This window comes from Anser cygnoides, chromosome 1 (genome assembly GCF_040182565.1).
Source record: "Anser cygnoides isolate HZ-2024a breed goose chromosome 1, Taihu_goose_T2T_genome, whole genome shotgun sequence".
Classification (NCBI taxonomy): Eukaryota; Metazoa; Chordata; class Aves; order Anseriformes; family Anatidae; genus Anser; species Anser cygnoides.
The window spans coordinates 103,625,323-103,631,577 of NC_089873.1; the positions used below are offsets into that span (position 1 = coordinate 103,625,323).

A 6,255-nucleotide genomic window follows, 5' to 3' on the forward strand; every position below is an offset into this window, starting at 1 on the left:
CCATGGGGCACCATTCGGGCTGGAGGTAGTATGTTGCCCCACACAAGCCTCAGTCCTTCTCTCCTGAACTGCTCCCTGAATCACTGGTCTCAGCCTTGCCCAGCCTAGTGGAAGGGGGCGGGGGGGGGGGGGGGGGGAAGGGGAATGGTAAAATGGGGGGAGGGGGGGGCAGGAGCAGGGAAGGATGGAAAGCTTCAAACCTCCAACTGAAGGGTGCCCACTGCAGAAACACTTCTATCACCATGAGGCCTCTGGACCATTCTGGGTACAGCTTGCTCTCTGAATAGGCATCTCGTTTGATAACATTCGCAAATATTTATTGGAGATACTTTTCTCCTGTTTGCCAGCCCTGGACAGGAGCCTTGCACAGTCATTGCCAAAATAAGTGCCAGGTTCATTATGTCTGAAAACTGAGGAAAGTCAGAGCTCACAATGGCCTTTGCCCAAACCAAGGTTGTTTGAAAGTCATTACCTGGCATCCTCCTAGAGCAGAGGGCCTTGAGAAAGATATGGTACCAAGGAGATATTTCCCAGACAAGGAGAAGGATAGGGCTAAATCTGAATATGTTGTTTCATCCTGAGTTTGGGGAGACTTATTAAAACCAGTCATCAGACCAATGGTCTCTACAGAAAGGCTGGGATTATCCCAGGGAGTGGCAGGGTACCACCACACAGAGGTACAAATCATCTGTCAGTGGAACAAGGCAGCCCTGGGGCAGGGCCTGGCACCAGGGATTAGGGAGTGTTTCTTCATTTGAGGAAACTTTCCAAACTGCACTGTTCCACAGTTTGAACAAAGTGGCTTAATATCAAACATTGATCTAAAATGGAGTATGGGCGTGAAACTGCCAATGTCCCTCTTTGAAAGATCAAAACAAAGGTATATTCCCACAAAAGGGAGTGGTGGAGAGAGATTAGGAGACAGTGATAAGCCAAGGTTGGGGCATGTGATACCAGGAAAACCATGGGTTGGGTCAGGATTTCGGGGCTGGCTCAGGCAAAGCTGATGTGGCAAGATCTGGCTGTGCCCTATAAATCCAGCCCCAGCCTCAGCATTGTATATTGACCCTGCCTGAAGGACTGAGTACCCTGTTGCAAAGAAGAAGCCATGAAGGAAGAGATCTGTGTTGCATTCCTGGCTGTTTGTCTCCTTGTGCTTGGAGGCACTAAGGCAGCTCCCCTGGTAGGAAAATTTGGAGGGACTGGGTGGTTCAGGATATATGGGGACCAGTCATGCCCCTGCGAGGGGACAATGAGAGGGAGGAGGTTGCCAAGGGACTGAGAACATCCTGTCTACAACCATAGTGGGTCCTAAGAGTGGGGGCATTAGGAGGATCTTATTCTCCAAGCTACCCACTAAGTATGAGGGGAGTGAGAAATAGAAATCTGACCCTATTTTCCCTCTGTCTTTGCCACTCACTCACTCCTGCTCCCCCTCCATCTTCCCCCACCCTCCCTCCTGCCGCCCCAGTCATGGCAGGACCACAGCTATAGCCTCTGTATATTCCTTCCAGGACTCTAACAGCTTTAATGGGAACAGTGCTGGGGATGGCAGCTTCAACAACAATGGGGTGAGTATGAATGGATATGTGGCAGAATATGGAAGGGGAGAAAGAACATATCTCAGAAAACTGGAGTGATAAAACATGTATGTTGGGAGATAAATGGTTGACTGAGCCAGGAGAACTTGGGAAGAAGGTGGATTCCACAAATACCTAACATCAGGGCCCCAGGAGATGCAGAGGATAATCCGTAAGCACCTATACACCTCTCTTTCTCGCTCTTCCTTGCAGAATGGCTTCGAGCCCCCAGTCATCTATGTGAGTATTGCAACAGACCACAGTGTCTATCGCATCAGAAACTAACAGGCAGTTGCCCTTTCTCTGTGCTCCCAAGGCTGGGTGTGGGGGAACAAAACCAGGAGCATCCTAGCCCTGAGGAGGCAGCCCTGGCCTGAGCCCTATCTGCTGCCTCATGATGGATCTGGTTTGTGAAAGAGATGAGCGGACCTCTGGAACATCCCCTGTCCCAGTCCAACTGTTTTCCCCAGGGTCTACACCCTTCCCCTCCCCCTCTTCTTCCCCTAAATGGTTGCACATAGACATAACTCTGCTCATGACCTGAGCTCTTTCCTCTGACCTGGCTTCAGGGCCCTTAACAACCTGGGAGATATAGGGAGTGTATGAAGGGGATAGATTTTGTGGTGAGAGCAAAGTAGCATCCTCATAACACTCTGCTCTCTCATCTTTTCAGGATCCTGTGGGTGATGCAGGGGTAAGTGTTTCCACTCTCAAGCAGCCATTCTTCCATTACCATCCCACACAGAGATCTTGGGTTTTCTTTGCCATGTGGTACACAGGAGAAAGGGCACCAGGAGCCCCTTGGTAGCCCCACTATAACAGTGTTTGTTTTTCAGAACCATGGCAGCTTCGACTGGAATAGGGTTGGTGACCGCAGCTTCAATGACAATGGGGTAAGAATTGAGGTCCTCCCTGGGATAACTAAGGAGGGATTTGGGGGAGGTAACCCACAATGTATTCAGTTTCTCCTTTGCTTAGGGTAAGGCTTGGCCCCTAACCTCTTGCACACTCTGGTTTGTGGATCTGGTTTGTGAAAGAGATGAGCGGACCTCTGGAACATCCCCTGTCCCAGTCCAACTGTTTTCTCCAGGGTCTACACCCTTCCCCTCCCCCTCTTCTTCCCCTAAATGGTTGCACATAGACATAACTCTGCTCATGACCTGAGCTCTTTCCTCTGACCTGGCTTCAGGGCCCTTAACAACCTGGGAGATATAGGGAGTGTATGAAGGGGATAGATTTTGTGGTGAGAGCAAAGTAGCATCCTCATAACACTCTGCTCTCTCATCTTTTCAGGATCCTGTGGGTGATGCAGTGGTAAGTGTTTCCACTCTCAAGCAGCCATTCTTCCATTACCATCCCACACAGAGATCTTGGGTTTTCTTTGCCATGTGGTACACAGGAGAAAGGGCACCAGGAGCCCCTTGGTAGCCCCACTATAACAGTGTTTGTTTTTCAGAACCATGGCAGCTTCGACTGGAATAGGGTTGGTGACCGCAGCTTCAGTGACAATGGGGTAAGAATTGAGGTCCTCCCTGGGATAACTAAGGAGGGATTTGGGGGAGGTAACCCACAATGTATTCAGTTTCTCCTTTGCTTAGGGTAAGGCTTGGCCCCTAACCTCTTGCACACTCTGGTTTGTGGATCTGGTTTGTGAAAGAGATGAGCGGACCTCTGGAACATCCCCTGTCCCAGTCCAACTGTTTTCCCCAGGGTCTACACCCTTCCCCTCCCCCTCTTCTTCCCCTAAATGGTTGCACATAGACATAACTCTGCTCATGACCTGAGCTCTTTCCTCTGACCTGGCTTCAGGGCCCTTAACAACCTGGGAGATATAGGGAGTGTATGAAGGGGATAGATTTTGTGGTGAGAGCAAAGTAGCATCCTCATAACACTCTGCTCTCTCATCTTTTCAGGATCCTGTGGGTGATGCAGGGGTAAGTGTTTCCACTCTCAAGCAGCCATTCTTCCATTACCATCCCACACAGAGATCTTGGGTTTTCTTTGCCATGTGGTACACAGGAGAAAGGGCACCAGGAGCCCCTTGGTAGCCCCACTATAACAGTGTTTGTTTTTCAGAACCATGGCAGCTTCGACTGGAATAGGGTTGGTGACCGCAGCTTCAATGACAATGGGGTAAGAATTGAGGTCCTCCCTGGGATAACTAAGGAGGGATTTGGGGGAGGTAACCCACAATGTATTCAGTTTCTCCTTTGCTTAGGGTAAGGCTTGGCCCCTAACCTCTTGCACACTCTGGTTTGTGGATCTGGTTTGTGAAAGAGATGAGCGGACCTCTGGAACATCCCCTGTCCCAGTCCAACTGTTTTCCCCAGGGTCTACACCCTTCCCCTCCCCCTCTTCTTCCCCTAAATGGTTGCACATAGACATAACTCTGCTCATGACCTGAGCTCTTTCCTCTGACCTGGCTTCAGGGCCCTTAACAACCTGGGAGATATAGGGAGTGTATGAAGGGGATAGATTTTGTGGTGAGAGCAAAGTAGCATCCTCATAACACTCTGCTCTCTCATCTTTTCAGGATCCTGTGGGTGATGCAGTGGTAAGTGTTTCCACTCTCAAGCAGCCATTCTTCCATTACCATCCCACACAGAGATCTTGGGTTTTCTTTGCCATGTGGTACACAGGAGAAAGGGCACCAGGAGCCCCTTGGTAGCCCCACTATAACAGTGTTTGTTTTTCAGAACCATGGCAGCTTCAACTGGAATAGGGTTGGTGACCGCAGCTTCAGTGACAATGGGGTAAGAATTGAGGTCCTCCCTGGGATAACTAAGGAGGGATTTGGGGGAGGTAACCCACAATGTATTCAGTTTCTCCTTTGCTTAGGGTAAGGCTTGGCCCCTAACCTCTTGCACACTCTGGTTTGTGGATCTGGTTTGTGAAAGAGATGAGCGGACCTCTGGAACATCCCCTGTCCCAGTCCAACTGTTTTCCCCAGGGTCTACACCCTTCCCCTCCCCCTCTTCTTCCCCTAAATGGTTGCACATAGACATAACTCTGCTCATGACCTGAGCTCTTTCCTCTGACCTGGCTTCAGGGCCCTTAACAACCTGGGAGATATAGGGAGTGTATGAAGGGGATAGATTTTGTGGTGAGAGCAAAGTAGCATCCTCATAACACTCTGCTCTCTCATCTTTTCAGGATCCTGTGGGTGATGCAGGGGTAAGTGTTTCCACTCTCAAGCAGCCATTCTTCCATTACCATCCCACACAGAGATCTTGGGTTTTCTTTGCCATGTGGTACACAGGAGAAAGGGCACCAGGAGCCCCTTGGTAGCCCCACTATAACAGTGTTTGTTTTTCAGAACCATGGCAGCTTCAACCGGAATAGGGTTGGTGACCGCAGCTTCAATGACAATGGGGTAAGAATTGAGGTCCTCCCTGGGATAACTAAGGAGGGATTTGGGGGAGGTAACCCACAATGTATTCAGTTTCTCCTTTGCTTAGGGTAAGGCTTGGCCCCTAACCTCTTGCACACTCTTCAAGGACTGTGTCAGGACATTATTGAAAGTGTCACCACATGGAAACCCATTACTTCCCCTTGATCCTGTGCCAGCAGTACTATGCCACTCCCCAGGAAGAGTAGTCTTTTCTTCACCATGAAATTTCCAAGCTGTCTCAACTTGGACTCATTGTCTTTCTGCCCTTCACTGAGCCCATCCAGGAAGAGTTGGTCTCTGTGCTCTCTCCAGTCCCCTTTGAAGAAGGGGAGGATAGGGCCTCTACCACTTCATTTTGTTGCTTGTGAGGATACAAGGAATTAGTAGGTGGTAGGAGCTGGGAGAACTGAAGTGGCACTAGTTTATAGGCAGTTCAGGCTGTGGGCAGGTATGGGTTCAAGGAAAGATGGGTGATCCTGGAGATTCTGGAAGATGCCAGGAATTTGTTGGTAGTGTAAAATGAAAGAGACGGGTGTCCAAGATGTGGGAGTCCCAGAGAGACAGGAATGAGCTGGGAATTGTGAGATACTGGGCTGTAAGGTAAACTGGGTGACACTAACACATGAGGAAACAGGAAGGAGGAGCACTGTGAGACATTACAAATTCATAGATACATGAAGATGAGGAAACAACTAGACAACAGTGCAAAGCAGACCACTTAGGAAACACTGGAAAAGGGGAGTGAAATGATGGGGAGAACTGAGATGAAAGGGAAACACTGAGAACAGGTTGTCACACGAGTATGGGAGGTTCTAAAGTGGATTGCAAGATGGGGAACATTGGGTAGCAGTGGAACGTGAAGGAGGGAGATGTGGGTTTGTAGGTATCAGAACTTCGGTGCAGTCTCTTCTGCATCCTCACCAGAATGGTGTCACCTCCTTGTCCTTGGAGCCCACACCAGTTCTGTGCTCTTTCCCTCCTCAGTACAAACAAGAAAGGAAAACTCCCTCCCCTGACTCCATTAGCCTGCTCTTGCTAATGCATCCCACAGAATGCAGTGGATAGCTGATGAAAGAAGACCAGCAGATATCTCAGGGCAGGTGCTGTGTATTGTCTGGAAAGGGCCATGTCCATCAGGGCTTGGGAATGCCTAGTCACTCACTCTGTGGCCTGTATTTCCAGGGGTTCCACCCCCAGCCACTCCTGTACCTCCTGGTGCCCTTAGAACTCACCTCTGTCTCTCTCTCTCTCTCCCCCTTCCTCTTTCTCTCCCCAACTTTCCAC

General features: G+C 49.8%; 1 long non-coding RNA gene across 1 annotated transcript; it reads left to right on the forward strand.

The window, feature by feature from the left end:
• The first annotated feature begins 238 nt into the window (after window positions 1-238).
• Window positions 239-2,623, forward strand: LOC136789746 (uncharacterized). Its single transcript, XR_010828672.1, has 3 exons — window positions 239-1,183; window positions 1,515-1,571; window positions 1,794-2,623. It is a non-coding gene; the product is annotated as an uncharacterized lncRNA (long non-coding RNA).
• The last annotated feature ends 3,632 nt before the right edge of the window (window positions 2,624-6,255 follow it).